The sequence below is a fragment of the Bos grunniens genome, chromosome 17 (assembly GCF_055505025.1).
Source record: "Bos grunniens cultivar Pamir isolate PY7600 chromosome 17, Bosgru_T2T1.0, whole genome shotgun sequence".
NCBI classification, from domain to species: domain Eukaryota; kingdom Metazoa; phylum Chordata; class Mammalia; order Artiodactyla; family Bovidae; genus Bos; species Bos grunniens.
The window spans coordinates 35,082,997-35,104,447 of record NC_141181.1 but is presented as its reverse complement, the minus strand read 5'-3'; the positions used below and the strand labels follow the sequence as shown (position 1 = coordinate 35,104,447).

The 21,451-nt window shown below is 37.3% G+C and overlaps 1 protein-coding gene and 1 non-coding gene across 8 annotated transcripts in view; both read right to left on the bottom strand.

The window, feature by feature from the left end:
- The window catches only part of NUDT6 (nudix hydrolase 6), a 59,997-nt gene that overhangs the window by 19,375 nt on the left and 19,171 nt on the right, over positions 1-21,451 (bottom strand). The window lies entirely within an intron of this gene.
- Positions 15,767-15,904, bottom strand: LOC147355190 (U4 spliceosomal RNA). Its single transcript, XR_015144916.1, has one exon. It is a non-coding gene; the product is annotated as a U4 spliceosomal RNA (small nuclear RNA).

Sequence of the window (21,451 nt, the reverse complement as noted above, 5' to 3'; positions counted from 1 at the left end):
AAATTAAAAAAAGAAATAAAACTGTCCCTGTTCACAGATGAAATGATACTATACATACAAAATCCTAAAGATGCTACCAGAAAACTACTAGAGATCAATGAATCTGGTAAAGCTGCAGGATACAAAAATAATACACAGAAATTCATTGCATTTCTATACATTAACAATGAAAGATCTGAAAGAGAAATTATGAAACAATCCCATTTACCACTGTATCAAAAAGAATAAAATGTCTAGGAATGAACCTAAGGAGGCCAAAGACGTGTACCCAGAAAACTGTAAGATACTGATGAAAGAAATCAAAGATGATACAAACAGGTAGAGAGCTGTACCATGTTCTTGGATTTTAAGAATAAATATTGTCAAAATGACTGTATTACCCATAGTGATCTACCGATTCAATGCAATCTGTATCAAATTACCAATCCATTTTTCATAGAAGTAGAACAAAATATTTTACAATTCGTATTGTCAGCCATGGCAACTGCCATGGGTGCTTACCATCTACCTTTACAAGGATTAAATCATGTGCTGCAGCTGCTGACTTTCAACAACCCTTGAAGGAGTTCAGGGTGGAGAGCAGAAATGAAGCACTCTGTGCCTGGGAACTGGCAGGACAAGTCTTGAGATAGTTTGTACTCTCCATTCATCAAAATCATATTACACTGTCCTTTTCCTCTACCTGTATGGAACAGTTTCTCAGCTATCTGAGGTACTGTCTCCTGAGATGCAGTCCTCATTTTTGCCCCAAATGGAAAAAAAAAAAAAAAGACACGAAGTGAGTGTTGCGAGAAGTTTTAAGTTGACAGTTATGGTGACGCTGATGAAGGGACCCAGAGTGGACTTCTCTCCTCTGCCTGAACTCTAGAAGGAACTGGATGGAGCCTTGGTAACCAGCAGAGCCCCCTTGCACCTGTACACCTTTTCAGAGTGTAGACAAATTTGGTAAGTCTCTCCTGGTTCTTGGATCTCCTGTATTGGTTGGTGATTCTGAGTTTTATTTGAGGTAGAACAGGTTCATGCCCCCTCCCAGCTGAAAGATATTTTTTGGGGGAGGAGCTGGTTGAAAGATACCAAGGAATACCCACTCAGCTGGAAGATAGGAGAGGGGCTAGATGAAGGATACCAGAATTTGCTCAGCTGTAGAAGACTGAATGGTCTATGCTGGGTGGTGAGGTAAGAGGCTGATCTGATGCTTTTACAAGGGACGTCAATCAGGAAGTCAGCCTCTATATAAAACCTCAGCCAGGGTTATATACATACAAAACTTATACTTGCAAGTACCTACTTGATTGGGGAAAGTAATGGCACCCCACTCCAGTACTCTTGCTTGGAAAATCCCATGGACGGAGGAGCCTGTTAGGCTGCAATCCATGGGGTCGCTAAGAGTCGGACACGACTGAGCAACTTCACTTTCACTTTTCACTTTCATGCATTGGAGAAGGAAATGGCAGCCCACTCCAGTGTTCTTGCCTGGAGAATCCCAGGGACGGGGGAGCCTGGTGGGCTGCTGTCTATGGGGTCGCACAGAGTCGGACACGACTGAAGTGACTTAGCATAGCATAGCATACTAAAGGAGACCCCAACCTAAAATGACCAAATTGGGATTCTTCTGATATTCCAAAACTGATATTTTTACATACAGTTAGAAAAAGCTGGCTATAAGATCACACAGAGTGAATGGAATGCTTACTTTGATTGGTATCTAGAAGCTTCTCTTGAAACTGCATCAGAACAAAAAAAGGCTACTAGCAGTCTGTCACTGACTCTGTCTCTACCTCTAGGTATCCTGTTTTATCTGAATTACTCAGTGAGATGCTGTATCTTTTTTTCTCTTCCAACTCTTCTGCCTCCTGCTGCTCCCCTTTCCCCAGCAAAGGAAGATTAAAACACAAACCAAAAAAAAAAAAAAAAACCGTAACAAACTTTTAAAGCAATATTCTGGCTTGACACCTGAGTCATTCTCTTAACCACCAAAATGATCCTTTGCTTAATCCTGCCTTTCAGAAGGTTTAGATGAGAATTTGGCTATTCTAGTTTAAAAAAGACAATCTAGGTTAGTCTGAGTTAAACACAAACACTTCTTACACTGATTGACCAACTTTTCAGAACCATTAAAAGAAAGATAAGGGGTTATCTATGAAAATTACAAAACTTCAGTTGTGCCAATTAATTACACAATGCCAGTGGAAAGGTAACTGACCCACAACCAGTAGACAAAGTTGGTTTGATTACATGTATGTGTGTGTGTGTGTGTATCCTGAGAGAAAAAGTCCAAATTAGAAGAATCTGATTTTTGCTCCCTGTGCCTTGAAACCAGAGCTCCCAGGATCCCAGAGCTCCCAGGAACACTAATCTATTCTACTCCTGAAACTGAAGTGCAAAAAAAAAAAAAAAAAAACCCAGGGAATGCAGTCTTCTAAAATCTTTCTTATAAACTAGTGATTTTTATATTGAGATATCTGATTCATGACTAAGTTTAGAAAATGAAGCTAAATTTCTTTTATCTGTCTGAATATGTATCAGTATGTGTCTGTTTTTGGATAGTATTGCTGGGGTTAATTTGTAAGTGAGCTCTAATTTAATTGGCCTGCAGAAAAGTAAGTGATGAAAAAACAATTCTAAATATAAGGAAATTAAGCTAAAAGAATTTCTGCTTTATGGGAACTAGGAAATATTCAATATTAAGTTAGTTGTTGTCCCCTTGCTAAGTCGTGTCTGACTTTTTGTGACCCCATGGACTGCAGTATGCAAGACTTCCTGTCCTTCACTATTTTGAAAACTCATGTCCATTGAGTCAGTGATGCCATCCAACCATCTAATCCTCTGATGCCCCACTTCTACTCTTGCCTGCAATCTCTCCCAGCATCAGGGTCTTTTCCAATGAGTTGGCTCTTGCATAAGGTGGCTAAAGGATTGGAGCTTCAGCACCGGTCCATCCAATGAATAGTCACAGTTGATTTCCTTTAGGATTGAATGGTTTGATCTCCTTGCTGTCCAAAGGACTCTCAAGAGTCTTCTCCAAGCACCACAGTTTAAAAGCATCAATTCTTTGATGCTTAGCCTTCTTTATAGTCCAACTCTCACATTCACACATGACTACTGGAAAAACCATAGGTTTGACTAGACGGAACTTTGTTGGCAAAGTGATGTCTCTGCTTCTTAATATGTTGTCTAAGTTTGTTATAATTTTCTTCCCAAGGAGCAAGCGTCTTTTAATTTCATGACTGCAGTCAGCATCCACAGAATTCAGTAAAGTTGCAAGATACAAAAGTAACACACACATTTCTTGCATTTGTGCACTAACAATGAAAGATCAGAAAGAGAAATTAAAGCAACAATACCATTTACCATCACATTAAAACTAAACCTATGTAAAGAGGCAAAAGACTTGTACTCCAAAAACTGAGACACCAATGAAAGCCAACAAAGATGACACAAACAGATGGAAAGATATACTATGTTCTTGGATTGGAAGAATCAGTATTGTCATATTACTATACTACCTAGGGCAATCTATAGATTCAGTGTAACCCCTAACAAATTACCAATGGCATTTTTCACAGAACTAGAACAAAAAATGTTTAAATTTGTTTGGAGACACAAAAGATTTGGAAAAGCCAAAGCAATCTGGAGAGCAGAAAAATAAAATGAAATGGAGGCATCAGACTCCCAGACATCAAACTATACTACAAAGTTACAGGATTCAAAACAGTATGGTACCATCACAAAAATGAAAGTATAGATCAACTGAACAGGATACAAACCCGAGAAGTAAACTCATGCACCTATGGTCAATTAGTCTATGACAAAGGAGGCAAGACTATATAATGGAGGAAAGAGTCTCTTCAATAAGTCATGCAGCGAAAACTGGGGCACTATACATAAAAGAATTATATTAGAACATTCTCCAACACCATACACACAAAAAAACCTCAAAATGGATTAAAGACCTAAATGTAAGACTGATACCATAAAACTCTTAGAGGAAAACATAAACAGAATGCTCTCTGACATAAATCACAGCAATATCTTTTTGTATCCACCTTCTGAGTAATGAAAATATAAACAAAAATTAAAAAAAAATGGGACCTAATTAAACTGAAAAGCTTTTGCACCACATAGGAAGATTACACAAAATAAAAAGACAGCCCACAGAATGGGAGAAAATGTTTGGAAATGAAGTGATCAACAAGGGATTCATCTCCAAGATATACAAACAGCTCATGCAACAGAATATTAAAAAAAAATAAAGATAAAAAAATGGGCCGAAGACCTAAATAGACATTTTTCCAAAGAAGATATATAGATGGCCAAAAAGTGCATGAAAACATGCTCAACATCACTAATTATTAAGAGAAATGCAAATCAAAACTATAATAAAGTATCACCACACACCAGTCAGCGTAGTGATCATCAAGAAGTCTATACACAATAAATGTGAAAGACTGGAGAAAAGAGTATCCTACTATGCTGTTGTGGGAATTATATTGGCAGAACCACTAGAGAGAACAGTATGGAGGGTTCTTAAAAAATATAGAACTATCATGTGACTCAGCAACCCCATTAATGGGCATGTATCTGGACAAAAACATTGTTTCAAATGTACATGCACTCCAATGTTCACTGCAGTGCTGTTTACAATAGCCAAGTCATCAAAGCAAACTGAATGTCCACTGACAGAGGAATGGATAAAGAAGATGTGGTATGTATATACAATGGAATATTACTCAGCCATAAAATAAACAATGAAACAATGCCAAAAAACACAGATGGACCCATGGATAATTACACCAAGTGAAGTAATTCAAATAGAGAAAAACAAATATGATGTCATTTATATGTAGAACTGATGATACAAATAAACTTATTGGCAAAACAGAAACAGACCCACAGACCCCCAACAGACTTCTAATTGCCAAGGTAGGGGGTAAATGTGAAGGGAAGGGATACATTTGAGGAGTTTGAGATTAATGTGTACACAGTGCTATATATAAAACAGATAATCAGCAGGGATCTGCCTTATAGCACAACACACTACTCAGTATTCTGTAACCATCTATATGGGAAAAGAACCTAAGAAAGAATGGATATACATATATGTTTAATGGACTCAGTTGTACACCTGAAATGAACACACCACTGTAAATTAACTATACTAGAATAAAAAATAGAAACTTTTTTTTTTTAAAAAAGAAGGCTGACCACTATCATCTCTTCTATTAAACATAGTATTGGAAGTCATAGCCACACCAATCAGAAAATGAAAAGGTATCCAAATTGGAGGGAAGAGGTGTAGTTGATATGATTCTACACATCAAGTCCCCTACATATGAAAGAGTTTGAGTTCTGTTCTGAGAGCACATTTGTAAGTCCAATTTTTCGTAAGTCAACAAAATCAGCATTGGTACTCAACTAATACAATCAGCTGTATAGTACTGTAAGGTTTATAATTGTTATACAAATAATACATAAAAAATGAACACAAAAATAAAATATTTTTCATCTTACAGTATACTACCAATGAAAAGGATAGTAGTACAGTTCAACAGCTGATATACAGGGGCTGGCATCCAGTGAACAGGCAAGACTTACTGACTAGAGGAGTGAGAGGAAGTGAGAGTTAAGAGCCGAAGGATTGTCAGAAATAAGAGACAGATGGCCAAGTTGCAATTTTACTCATGCCTGACATTGATATAAAGCTCATTCACATCTTTGAACATATGCAACTTGAAGGTTCATATGCAGGGGACTTACTGTATACAGAAAGCCCGAGAGATGCCACTCAAAAACTACCAGAGCTGATAAATGAATTCAGCAAGGTAGCAGGATACAAGATTAACAGAATCTGGCTGCATTTCTTTAAACTAACAATAAAATATCATAAAGGGAATGTAAAAAAATACTTTTCAAAATCGCACCCCCAAAATAAAGTACCTAGGAATATAGCTAACTAAGGAGGTGAAAGTTTAAGACACTAATAAAGGAAAGTGAGATGATTTAAAGAAATGGAAAGATATTCCATGCACTTTGATTGGAAGTATTCATATTGGTAAAATGCCCACACTACCCAAAGCAATCTATAGATTCAATGTAATCCTCGTTAAATTACATATGACATTTTTCACAGAACTAGAATAAGCTTAAAATTTAATTAGGATTCATAAAAGACCCAGAATTGCCAAAGCAAGCCTTAGGAAAAAAGAACAAAGCAGGGGGCATAACCCTCCCAGACTTCAGATAATATTAAAAAGTTTCAGTGATCAAAACAGCATGCTATTGGCATAAAAACAGACAGATCAATGCAACAGAATAGAGCACCCAGGAATAAACCCACACACTGACAGTCAATCTTCAATAAAGGAGAAAAGAATATACAATGGGGCGGTGGGGGGGGGAGTCTCTTCAGAGGGTAATACTGGAAAAGTTGGACAACAACACAAAAACTAATGAAGTTGGACACACCCTTTCACCATACATAAAAACAAATGCAAAATGGCTTAAAGATTTAAATATAAGAAATGACAGCATAAAACTAGATCACAGGAAAACATTTTTCTGACATAAATCATGCAAATGTTTTCTTGGGTCAGTCTCCAGAGGGAATAGAAATAACAAAAATAAACAAATGGGACCTATGAAACAAATATTTACACAGCAAAGGAAAACATAAACAAAAAGACAAACTACAGAATGGGAGAAAATATTTAAAAATTATGTGACTGACAAGGGCTTAATTTCCAAAATATAAAAAGCTCATACACCTCAACAACAGAAAAACAAAAATCCAGTTGAAAAATGGACAGAAGACCTAAAGAGACATTTCTCCAAATAAGAAATACAAAATGGCCAAAAGGCACAGGCAAAGATGCTCAACATTGCTATCTATTAGAGAAATGTAAATCAAATTTACAATGGTCACCATTAAAAACTCTCCAAATTTTAATAACAAATGCTGGATGAGATGTGAAGAAAAGGGAACCTTCCTAAACTCTGGCTGGGAATATAAATTGGTACAGCCAGTATGGAAAACAGGATGGAGGTTCCTCAGAAAACTAAAAATAGAATTATCATATGATCCAACAATCCCATATACCCAGACAAAACTCTAATCCAAAAAGATACACACATGCACCCCTATGTCACATAGCAAAGTCATGGCAGCAATCCAAAGTCATCCACAGATGAATGGATAAAAATGTGGTACATATACACAATAGACTACTACTCAGCCATAAACAAGAATGAAATAATGCCATCTGCAACAACATGGATGCAACTAGAGATTATCATACTATGTGAAGCAAGTAGGAGAAAGAAAAATAACACATGGCATCACTTATATCTGGATTCCAAAATATAGAAATGAATCTATCTGTGAAACAGAATCACAGATACAGAACAGACTGGTGGCCGTGAGAGGGACAGGGGAGGGATGGAGTGGGAGGTTGAGGGTAGCAGATGTAAGCTTTAATACTGGGAATGGATAAGCAGCAAGGTTCTACTGTGTGGCACAGAGAACTATGTTCAATATCCTATGATAAATCTTTATCCTATGATAAAGAATGTAAAAGAATATTTTTAAAAAATCACACATAATTCAGTCACTTTGCTGTGCAGTAGAAATTAACAGAATATTATGAGTCAAATATAATTCAATTAAATTAAGAGAAATATTCTTTCTCTTGAGAAACTGAACAAAAAAACCTATTAGAACTGATAAATAAATTCAGCAAGGTAGTGAGATACATCAGTATATAGAAATTGGTTGTATTTCTTTAAAATAAAAATGGAATGTCAGAAAGAGAAAGCAAATGTACTATCTTATTTAAAATAACATTAAAAAAAAAAACAAACAACAACCAAACTCTACAAATAAAGCTAACCAAGGAGGTGAAAGATTTAAACTCTGAGAATTATAAAACTTATAAAGGAAATTGAAGATAACCAGGGAAATGGAAAGATAACCCATGCTCCTGGATTGGAAGAATTAATACAGTTCAAAAGGTCACAATACCAAAAGCAATCTAAGATTTAACATGATCCCTATCAAATCATCCATGATATTCTTCTCAGCAACAGAATAACCCTCACATTTATATGGAACCACAGAAGACCTAGAATTGCCAAAGCAATCCTGAGGAAAAAGAACAAAGTTGAAGGCATATCCCTTCCAGACTTCAGACAACAGTACAAAGCTACAGTAATCAAAACAGCACAGTAGTGGCACAAAATCAGAATTACTGATCAGTGTTAACAGAATAGTGAGTTCAGAAATGGCAGATTAATCTTTAACAAAAGTGGAAAGAATATACAATGTAGAAAAGACAGTGTCTTTAGCAAGTAGTGTTGGGAAAGCTGGAAAGCATGTAAATTAGTGATGTTAGAACACACCTGCACACCATACATGAAAATAAACATAAGATTTTTATGAAAATAAGAAAAAAAATGAGGAGTTTCATAAAACTCCTCAGAAATAACACAGGGAAAACATTCTCTGACATAAATCTTAGCAATATTTTCTTAAGTAAGCCTCCCAAGGCTAAAGAAATAAAAGCAAAATTAATTGTTTCAAGAAGGACATGTGTTCATCTTCTGCCAGACCAGCAAAATTGCACCTAGCTGTAGAACCACCATTGACAACACAATGGAATCCACCAAAAAAGATACCTCACATCCAGGGACAAAAGAGAAGCCACAATACAACAGTATGAGGGGCACAATTACAATAAAATCAAATCCTATACATGCTAGATGGGGGACCACAAACTGGAGAACAGTAATATCAAAGAAGTTCTAGGTGTGAAGGTTCTAGGCCCCACATCAGGCTTCCTAGCCTGGGGATCTGGCCAAGGGACTGGGAATCTCCAGGGAATCTGACTTTGAAGGGCAGTGAGATTTGATTATAGAAATTCCACAGGATTGGGGGATATAGACTCTTGGAGGGTACAAACAAAATCTTGTCCACACCAGGACACAGAGAAAAGGAGCAGTGACCCAACAGGAGACTGAGCCAGACCTTACTATAAGTGTTTGAGGGTCTCCTCCAGAGGCATGGGTCAGCAGTGATGCACTATGGGGACAGGGCCACTGGCAACAGCAGTCCTGGGAGATTCATGAATTCTCCAGGAGGTCACCAATAGCCCTACAATAGAGTCTGTAGACTCCAGGACTGGGTCACCTCATGCCAAACAACTAACAGGAAGAGAGCACAGCCCAACCCATCAGCAGATGACTGGATTAAAGTTTTACTGAGCACAGCCCTGCCCACCAGAGTAAGACTCAGTTTTCCCCACAGCCAGTCTCTCCCATCAAAAAGCTTACATAAGCCTCTTATCCTCTTCCACCAAAGGGAAAACAGAAGAAATAAGAACTACAATCCCAGCAGGCTCCAGAACTAATACCATAATCTCAGAAAACTAACCAAAATGAAAAGAAAAAGAATTATGTCCCAGATGAAGGAACAAGATAAATCCCCAGAAAAACAACCAAATGAAGAGATAAGCAACTACCTAGAATAATTCAGAATAATTATAGTAAAGATAATCCAGGATCTCAGAAAAAAGAATGGAAAAGATGCCATGAAGAGGCGGACATGACTGAGTGACTTCACTTTCATGCGTTGGAGAAGGACATGGCAACCCACTCCAATGTTCTTGCCTGGAGAATCCCAGGGATGGGGGAGCCTGGTGGGCTGCCATTTATGGGGTCACACAGAGTCGGACACGACTGAAGCGACTTAGCAGCAGCAGTAGAAGAACTAAAGAACTAAAGAACAAACAGAGATGAACAGTACACTAGAAGGAATGAATAACTGAGGCAGAAGAATGGATAAATGACCTGGAGGACAGAATGGTGGAAATCAATGCCACAAAACAGAATATAGAAAAAATAATGAAAAAAAATTAATACAGCCTAAGAGACCTCTAGAACAACATTAAATGCCATCAATATTCACATTATAGGGGTCCCAGAAAGGAGAGAAAGAGAAAAAAAAGAGAGCGAGAGAAAGAGAAAGGACCCGAGAAAATATCTGAAGAAATAATAGCTGAAAACTTCCCCACCATGAGAAAGCAAATAGTCAACCCAATCCAGGAAGCACAGAGAGTCCCTGGCAGGATAACCCAAGGAGGAACACACCAAGACACACAATAATCAAACTAATAAAAATTAAAGACAAAGATAAAATATTAACAGCAACAAGGGAAAAAAGACAAATAACATACAAGGGAAAACCCATAAGGTATCAGCTGATTGCTCAACAGAAATTCTACAGGCCAGAAAGGAATGGCAAGTGATGAAAAGGAAGAACCCATAACCACGAATACTCTACCCAGAAATCCTCTCCTTCAGATTTGATGAAGAAATCAAAAGCTTTCCAGACAAGCCAAAGGTCAGAGAATTCGGCACCAAACCAGTTTAACAACAAATGCTAAATGAACTTCCTTAGGCAGGAAACACAGAGGAAAAAAAAAAAGCTACAAAAAATAAACATAACTAAGAAAATGGTAATAGGAGTATACATATCAATAATTATCTTAAATGTAAATAGAATAAATGCACCAACCAAGAGACACAGACTGGCTGGGTAGATATAAAAACAAGAACCATATATATGTTGTCTGCAAGAGACCCACCTCACACCTACAGACACTTACTGACTGAAAGTAGGGTGATGGGAAAAGGTATTTCAAACATTTGGAAATCATAATAAAGCTGGAGTAGCAATACTCCTATCAGACAAAATAGACTTTAAAACAAAGCTGTTATAAGAGACAAAGACAGACAATAGATAATGACCAAGTGTTCAATCTAAGATGATGTAACAATTATAGATACATACACACCCAACACAGGAAAAACTCAGTATGTAAGACAAATACTAGTAAAGGGAGAAATTGACAGTAACACAATAATAGTCGGGGACTTTTATACCCCACTTTCATTAACAGACAGATCAACCAGACAGAAAATCAATAAGGAAACACAGGCCTTAAATGATACTTTAGACAAAATGGCCTTAATTGATATTTATGGAGCATTCCATCCAAAAGCAGACTACACATTTTTTTTCAAGTGCACACGGAACATTCTCCAGGATTGACCACATGCTGGGTCACAAGGTGAGCCCTGATAAATTTGAAATCAAAACCATATCAAGCATCTTTTCTCACAACGGCATGAGATTAGAAATAAACTACAAGAAAAAAAAAAACTCTAAGAAACACAAACATGTAGCGCCTAAACAATCTGACACTAAACAACCACTGAGTCACTGAAGAAATAAAAGAATGCCGAGAGACAAAGGAAAGTGAAAGCACAATGGTCCAAACTTCATGGGATGCAGCAAGAACAGTTCTAAAAGGGACGTTTATAACAATAGTCTTACCTGAAGAAACAAGAAAAATCTCCAATAAACAACCTAACCTTACACCTAAAACAACTAGAAAAAGAACAGCAAACCAAACCTAAAGTTAGTAGAAGGAAGGAAACCATAAAGATCAGAGCAGAAATAAAGGAAATGGTGACAAAGAAAACAATCACAAAGATCAATGAAACTCAAAGTTGGTTCTTTGAAAACATAAAATTGATAAATCTTTGGCCAGACTCATCAAGAAAAAAGGGAGAGGGCTCAAATCAGTAAAATTAAGAATGAAAAAGAAGTTACAACTGACCCCAGAAATACCAAGGGTCATAAGAGACTACAATGAACAACTGCAGGCCAGTAAAACAGACAACCTGGAAGAAACAGACAAATTCTCAGAAAGGTACAGTCTCCCTAGACAGAAACCAAGAAGAAAGAAAATATCAACAGACTAATCACAAGCACTGAAATTGAAATCATGATTAAAAACCTTGCAACAAACAAACGTCCAGGACCTGATGGCTTCACAGGCAAATTTTATCAAACATTTACAGAAGAGTTAATACCTATCCTTCTCAAACTGTTCCAAAAAGTTGCAGAGGGACGAAAATTTCCCAGCTCATTTTAATGAGCTCACCATCTCCCTGAAACCAAAACCAGCCAAAGATAACACATAAAAAGGAAAATTACAGGCCAATATCACCGATGAACATATATGTAAAAATTCAACAAAATGCTAGCAATTTGTATCCAATAATAAAAAGATCATATACTATGATCAAGTGGGATTCATCCCAGGGATGCAAGGATTTTTTAACATCTGCAAATCAAATCAATGTGATATACCATATCAACAAATTGAAGAATAAAAACAATACCATTCCAATAGATGCAGAAAAAGCTTTGGAAAAAACTCTGCACCCATTTATGATCAAAACTCTGCAGAAAGTGGGTGTAGAGGGTACACAGCTCAACATAATAAAGGCTGATATAGACAAACATACAGCTATCATCATATGCAGTGGTGAAAAGCTGAAAGTGTTTCCTCTAAGATCAGGAACAAGACAAGAATGTCCACTCTCATCACTTTTATTCAACATAGTTTTAGAAGTCCTAGCTGCAGGTATCAGAGAAGAAAAAGGAAAGGGAATCCAAATTAGGAAAGAAAAAGTTAAACTGTCACTGTTTGCAGTTGACATGATACTATACATAAAAATCCTAAAGCTACCAGAAAACTACTAGAACTCAATGAATTTGGTAAAGTTGCAGGTTACAAAGTAAATACACAGAAATCTGCTGCATTTCTATATACTAACCACGAAAGATCAGAAAAAGAAATTCAAAAAGCAATTCCATTTACCATTGCATCATAAAGAATAAAAAATATAGGAATAAACCTATCCAAGACAAAACTATAATATGCTGATGAAGGAAACTGAAGACATAAACAGTTGAAAAGTTTTTGTATTGGACAAATCAATACTGTCAAAATGACTATACTACCTAAGGCAATCCAGATTCAATGTAATCCCTATCAAATTACCAATGGCATTTTTCACAGAACTAGAACAAAAAACCTCCAAATGTGTATGGAGACACAAAAATCCTGAATAGCCAAAGCAATCTTGAAAAAAGGAGCTGGAAGAATCAGGTTCCCTGACTTCAGACTAAACTACAAAGTGACAGTCATCGAAACAGTATGGTACTGGCCCCAAAACAGAAATATAGATAAATGAAACAGGACAGAAAACTGAGAAATATGCATATACATCTATAGTCAATTAATCTATGACAAAGGGAGGCAAGGTTACACAAAGTTAGAAAGACAGCCTCTTTAACGAATGGTGCTGGGAAAACTGAACAGCTACGTGTAAAAAAAAGAAATTAGGTCATTCTTTAACTCTATACACAAAAAGGCTCAAAATGGATTAAAGATCTAAATGTGAGACCAAGCACTATAAAACTCTTAGAGGAAAACATAGGTAAAACACTCTCTAACAAAAATCATAGCAATAGATCTTTTTTTGATCCATCACCCAGAATAATGGAAATAAAAGCAAAATTAAACAAATGGTAGCTACTTAAACTCAAAAGCTTTTGCACAGCAAAGGAAACAATAAACAAAATAAAAACACAACCACAGATTGGGAGAAAATACTTGCAAATGATGTGAGTGATAAGGGATTAGTCTCCAAAATTTACAGACAACTTAGTAAAATTAAAACAAACAATCTGTTCTTTTTTGTTTAGAGGACTTGAACAGACATTTCTCCAAAGAGGACATACAGATGGCCAATAGGCACATGAAAAGATGTTCAACACTGCTAGTTATTAGAGAAATGCAAGTCAAAACTATAATGAGGTTTTATAATGGCTATCATCAAGCATCAAGAAATCACAAAGCACAAATGCTGGAGAGAACATGGAGAAGGGAACTCTCTGCACTTTTGGTGGGAATGTAAATTGATACAGCTGCTATGGAGATCAGTATGCTGCTGCCCCTGCTAACTCACTTTAGAAGTGTCCAACTCTGTGAGACTCCATCGACGGCAGCCCACCAGGCTCCTCTGTCCTTGGGATTCTCCAGGCAAGAATACTGGAGTGGGTTGCCATTTCTTTCTCCAACGCATGCATGAATGCTAAATCACTTCAGTTGTGTTCGACTCTGTGCAACCCCATGGACAGCAGCTCACCAGGCTTCTCTGTCCACAGGATTCTCTAGGCAAGAATACTAGAGTGGGTTGCCATTTCCTTCTCCAGATCAGTGTGGAGGTTCCTTAAAAATAGAGCTACCATATGGCCCTGTAATCCCACTCCTGGGCATATATCCAGAGAAAGACATGGTCCCCAAAGATACATGCACTCCCATGTTCACTGCAGCACTGTTTATAATAGTCAAGACATGGAAGCAACCTAAATGTCCACTGACAGAGGACTGGGTGAAGAAGATGTGGTACATATATATAATGGAATATTACTCAGCCATTAAAAAGAATGAAATAAGACGCTTTGCAGCAACATGTATGGACCCAGAGAGAGTCATACTGAGTGCAGTCAGACAGAGGATAAATATCACATGACATCCTTATATGTGGAATCTAAAAAGAAATGATAGAAATGAAGTTACTTACAAAACAGAAAGAGACTCACAGAAAATGAACTTATGGTTGCCAGGGGAAAGGGTTAGTTAGGGACTCTGGAAGGTCAAGTACATACTGCTATATTTGCTATATTTAAAATGGATAACCAACAAAGATCTATTGTATAGCACATGGAATTCTGCTCAATGTTATGTGGCAGTATGGATGGGAGGGGAGTTTTGGGGAGAATGGATATGTGTATATTTATTCACTGTTCACCTGAAACCATAACATTGTTAACTGGCTATACCCTAATAGAAGAGGTTTTTGGTGTTGAAAAGAAATAAAAATAAAAAAGCAAAATTAAACAGATGGGATTTAATCAAATTTGTAAAACCTTTAGCATAGCAAAGGAATCCATAAACAAAATTAAAGAGAACATATTGACAGAGACAAAAAATTTGCAAATGGTATGACTGACAAGGGCTCTATTTCCAAAATATATGAACATCTCGTACAACTGAATAACAAAAAAAACAAACCGATTGAAAAATGGGTAGAAGATATGAGTCATTTTTCCAAAGACAGACAGATGGTCAACAGGCAACATCACTAACTCTTCAGTTCAGTTCAGTTCAGTCACTCAGTCATGTCCGACTCTTTGCAATCCCATGACTTGCAGCACGCCAGGCCTGCCTGTCCATCACCAACTCTCGGAGTTCACTCAAACTCATGTCCATCTAGTCCGTGATACCATCCAGCCATCTCATCCTCTGTCATCCCCTTTTCCTCCTGCCCCCAATCCCTCCCAGCATCAGAGTCTTTTCCAATGAGTCAACTCTTTGCATGAGGTGGCCAAAGTACTGGAGTTTCAGCCTCAGCATCAGTCCCTCCAATGAACACCCAGGACTCATCTCCCTTAGAATGGACTGGTTGGATCTCCTTGCAGTCCAAGGGACTCTCAAGAGTCTTCTCCAACACCACAGTTCAAAAGCATCAATTCTTCGGCACTCAGCTTTCTTCACAGTCCAACTCTCACATCCATACATGACCACAGGAAAAACCATAGCCTTGACTAGACGGACCTTTGTTGGCAAAGTAATGTCTCTGCTTTTGAATATGCTATCTAGGTTGGTCAAAACTTTTCTTCCAAGGAGCACTAACTCTTAGAGAAATGCAAATCAAAATTACAGTGTGGTATCACTTCATATGGCCATCAGCAGTAAGTCTACAAACAGTAAATGTTGTCAAGTATGTGGAGAAAAGGGAACCTTCTACACAGCTAGTGGGAATGTAAACTGGTGCAGCCACTATGGGAAAAAATATGGAGGTTCCTTAAAAAACTGAAAATAGAACAACCACATAATCCAATAATCCTACTCCTGGTTATATATCCAATTAACAATAATCATACCTTGGATAAACCTCACTGGCTACAACAGTGCCAGTGCACAAAGCTTGGGTACATATCCAGAAAGACATAAACTCTAATTCAAAAAGATACATATCTAACAATGTTCACAGCACTACTATTCACAAAAACTAAGGCACTGTAGAAACAATCCACGTTCTCAGAAATAAACCACTGACTTAAGAAGCTGTGGTATATATTTACAATGGAATATTACTCAGACATAAAGAGGAATGAAATATTCCCATGTGAAGCAACATAGATGGATCTAATGAATACTTAGTTAAGTGAATCAGAGAAAGACTAATACAAGATACTAACTGTAAGTGGAATCTAAGAAATAATAGACATGAATCTATATATACAAAACAGAAGCAGATTCATGTAACAAAGTTACTAAAAGGGAACATTGTTGGGAGTGATAAACTAGGAGTACGGGATTAACAGATACAAAACACTACACATAAAATAGATAAGCAACAAGGATTTACTATTTAGCAGAAGAACTCTGCTCAATATTCTGAAATATTCTTTGCTCAATGTTCAGATTCAACAAACACCTGAAACTTAACAATATTTTAAATCAACATATTAAAAAAAAAGTTAAAAAAATTGTATCATGCTCTGTACTGCCATTCCATGCAAATGGAATTTAAAGAGAGCCAAAGAGTTCTAAGCAAAACAAAAACAGTTCTAAGAGGGACGTTTATAGCAATACAATCTTACCCCTGGATATAAGAAAAATCTCAAACTCACTACCATATGACAAAATAGAGTTTAAAATAAAGTCTATTACAAAAGACAAAGAAGGATGGTACATAATGATAAAGGGATCAATCCAAGAAGGTATATCATTAATATAAATGTCCTGAACATAGGACCACCTCAATATATAAGGCAAATATTAACAGCCATAAAAGAAGACATCAACAGTAATACAATAGTAGCGGACTTTAACAGCCCACTTTCATCAATGGAAAGATCATCCAGACAGAAAATCAACAGAGAAACACAGGCCTTAAATGACATATTATTCCTGATGGCCTTAACTGATACTTATAGACCATTCCATTCAAAAGCAGCAAATATATATGCTTCTCAAGGGCACATGCAATGCTTTCCAGGATTGATATCTTGGACCAAAAAGCAAGACTCAGTGAATTTATGAAACTTGAAACCATACCAAGTATCTTTTCCAACCACAATGCTATGAGGTCAGAAATCAAGTACAGGAAAAACTATAAAAAACAAACACATGGAGGCTAAACAGTATGCTATTAAATAACTAATGGGTCACTGAAGAAATCAAAGAAGCAATCAAAAAATGCCTAGAGACAAATAAAAACAAAAATGATGATCCAAAAACCTATGGGATGCAGCAAAAGCAGTCCTAAGAGGGAAGTTTATAGCAATCCAATCTTACTTCCAGAAACAAGAAAAAGTCTCAAATTCACAACCTAGCCTTATACTTAAAGCAACTAGAGAAAGAAAAAATAAAACTGAAAGAGGGGAAAAGAAATCATAAAGATCAGAGCAGAAATGAATGAAATAGAGATGAAGAAAACAGCAAAGATCAATGAAACTAAAGCCTGGTTCTTTGAAAAGTTAACTAAATTGATAAATCTTTAGCCAGACTCATCAAGAAAAAAGGTGAAAGGGCTCAAATCAATAATAAAAGAAATGAAAAAGAACAAGTTACAACAGACACAATAAAAATACAAAGGATCATAAAAGACTACTACAAGCAACTATATACCAATAAAACAGACATTCTAGAAGAAATGGAATAATACTTAGGTATAATTTTCCAAAATTGAGCAGGAAGAAACAAAATATAAACAGACTTCACAAGTATTGAAACTGTGATTAAAAATCTCCCAACAAACAAAGGTCCAGGACCTGAAGGCTTCACAGGCTAATTCTATCAAACATTTAGAGAAGAGTTAACACCCACTCTTTTGAAATTATTCCCAAAAATTGCAGAGGAAGGAACACTCCCAAACTCATTCTATGAGCCCATCATCAACCTGATACCAAAATCAGACGATATCACAAAAAAAGAAAATTACAGGTCAATGTCACTGATGAATACAGACGTAAAAATCCTCAACATAATACCAGCAATCTGAACTTTATAGTATATTAAAAGGATCATACATCATGATCAAGTGGTATTTATTTCAAGGATATAAGGTTTTATCAATATCTACAAATCAGTGTGATATATCACATTAACAAACTGAAGAAGAAAAATATATGATCATCTCAATAGATGCAGAAAAAGCTTTTGAAGAAAACTTAAACACCCATTTATAAAAAAACAAAAACCAAAACTCTAGAAAGTAGGCACAGAAGGAACGTACCTCAGCATATAGGAAATATATGACAAACCCACAGCTAACATCATACTCAACAGTAAAAAGCTGAAAGCATTTCCTCGAAGATCAGAAACAAGTCAAGGATATGCACTCTGACCACTGTAATTCAACATAGTTTATGAAGTCCTGCTGCAGCAATCAGAGAAGAAAAAAAGTTAACAGGGATCTCAATTGGAAATAAAATTATCACTGATTGCAGATGACACGATACACAGAAAATCCTAAAAATGCTACTGGAAAACTACTAGAGCTCACCAATGAATTCAGTATTAAAGTTTCAGGATACAAAATGAATACACTGAAATCTGTTGCCTTTCTATAGGCTAACAATGAAAGACTGGAAAGAGAAATTAAGTAAGCAATCCAATTTAACATCAGTATATATATGGAATTTAGAAAGATGATAACAATAACCCTGTGTACGAGACAGCAAAAGAGACACTGGTGTATGGAACAGTCTTATGGACTCTGTGGGAGAGGGAGAGGGTGGGAAGATTTGGGAGAATGGCATTGAAACATGTAAAATATCATGTATGAAACGAGATGCCAGTCCAGGTTCAATGCACGATACTGGATGCTTGGGGCTAGTGCACTGGGATGACCCAGAGGGATGGTATGGGGAGGGAGGAGGGAGGAGGGTTCAGGATGGGGAGCACATGTATACCTGTGATGGATTCATTTTGATATTTGGCAAAACTAATACAATTATGTAAAGTTTAAAAATAAAATAAAAAAAATAAAAATAAAAACAGTATGGGACTGACACAGGAATAGAAATATAGATCAATGGAACAGGACAGAATGTCCAGAGATAAACCCACACACTTATGTTCACGTAATTATGACAAGGGCTTCCCACACAGTGCAGTGGTAAAGAATACAGCTGTCAATGCAGGAGATGCCAGAGTCATGGGTTTGATCCCTGGGTCAAGAATATGGCCTGGAATAGCAAATGGCAACCCTCTCCAGTAATCTTGCCTTGAAAATTACATGGACAGAGGAGTCTGGCAGGCTACATTCCATTGGGTTGCAAAGACTTGGACACGACTAAGCACACATACACACACTCTATGATAAAGGAGGCAAGAATATACAATGGAGAAAAGACAGTGGTTCCGGGAAAACTGGACAGCTACATGTAGAAGAATGAAATTAGAATACTCCCTGACACCACACAGAAAAATAAGCTCAAAATGGATTAAAGACCTAAATATAAGGCCAGATACTATAAAACTCTTAAGGGAAAACACAGGCAGAACACTGATACAAATCACAGCAAGATCTTTTCTAACCCACCTCGTAATGAAAACAAAAAGAAAATAAACAAATGAAACCTAATGAAACTCAGAAGCATTTGCAGAGCAAAGGAAAAACCATAAACAAAATGAAAAGACAATCTACAGAATGGGAGAAAATATTTGAAAATGATGAGATCGACAAGGGCTTAATTTCCAAAATACAACAACTCGAACAACTCAGTAACACAAAATCAACAACCCAATTGAAAAAGGGACATAACACCTAAATAGGTATTTCTCCAGAGAAGAAATACAGACATCCAATAAGCACATGAAAAGATGCTCAACACTGCTAGTTACTAGAGAAGTGCAGATTAAAACTACAATGAGGTACCACTTCACACCAAAATCGCCACTGCTAAAAACTCCATATAAATAACAAATGCAGGAGGAGATGTGGAGAAAAGGGGACCTTTCTACTCTATTGCTGGGAATATAAGTTGGTAGAGCCACTATGGAAAACAGAATGGAAGTTCCTCAAAAAACTAAAGATAGAATTACCATGTGATCCAGCAAAATGCAAATTCAAAAAGATACTTGCATGTTTATGTTCACAGCAGCATTACTTACAATAGCCCAGTCATGGAAACAACCTAAATGACCTTCCACAGATGAACGAATAAAAATGTGGTAGTTCCAGTTTAAGGTGGCAGAATAGAAGGATGGGTGCTCATCTTCTCCTGTGAGAACACCAAAATCGCAACTAGCTATTGAACAACCATTGAAAGGAGGATAATGGAACCCATCAAAAGATATCCCACATCCACAAAGAAGCTGCTGCAGAGAGACAGTAGGAGGGGCGCAATCACAATAAAATAAAATCCCATGACCACCAGGTGGGTGATCCACAAACTGGAGAATAATACCAAAGAAGTTTTCCCATTGTTGTACAGGTTCTGAACCCCACATCAGGGTTCCCGGCCTGGGGAATCTGACCTTGAAGGCCAGCGGGATTTGATTACAGGACTTACACAGGACTAGGGGAAACAGGGATTCCAGTCTTGGAGGGCACAAAAACAAAATCTTGCCTGCACCAGAAACCAGAGGAAAGGAGCAGTGACTCCACAGGATACTGACCAAAACCCCTGCTAGTTGTGGAGGGTCTCCTGTGGAGGTTTGGGTTGGCAGGGGCTCATCACTGGGACTGGAGCACTGGCAGTAGTAGTCATGAAAGGTCCCCCTTGGTGTAAGCCCTCCTGGGGGTCACCATTAACCCTACTACAGAGCCCTTCACAGATTACTGGCTTGTTGTGGCAAAGCGGCTTGTGTAACTCAATGAAGCTATGAGCCATGCCATGTAGGGCCACCCAAGACAGATGGGTCACAGTAGAGAGTCCTGACAAAACATGATCCACTGGAGGAGGGAATGGCAAATAATCCCAGTATACTTGCCATGAGAACCTCCTGAACTGTATAAAAAGACAAAAAGATACGACACTAAAGGATTAGTCCTCCAGGCCAGAAGGTGTCCACTATGCTACTAGGAAAGAGCAGAGGACATCTACTAATAGCCCCAGAAAGAATGAAGTGGCTTGGCCAAAGTGGAAATGATGCTCAGTTGTGGATTTGTCTGGTGATGAAAGTAAAATGTGATGCTGCAAAGAACAGTATTGCATAGGAACCTGGAATATTAGGTCCATGAATCAAGGTAAATTGGACATGGTCAAGCAGGAGATGGCTAGAGTAAACATAGACATCTTAGGAATCCATGAACTAAAGTGGACGGGAATGGACGAAGTTAATTCAGAAGACCATTATATCTACTACTTTGGGCAAGAATCCCTTAGAAGAAATGGAGCAGTCCTCATAATCAACAAAACAATCTGAAATGCCATCCTTGGGTGCAACCTCAAAAACCACAGAATGATCTGGGTTTGTTTCCAAGGCAAGCCATTCAACATCACAGTAATTCAAGTCTA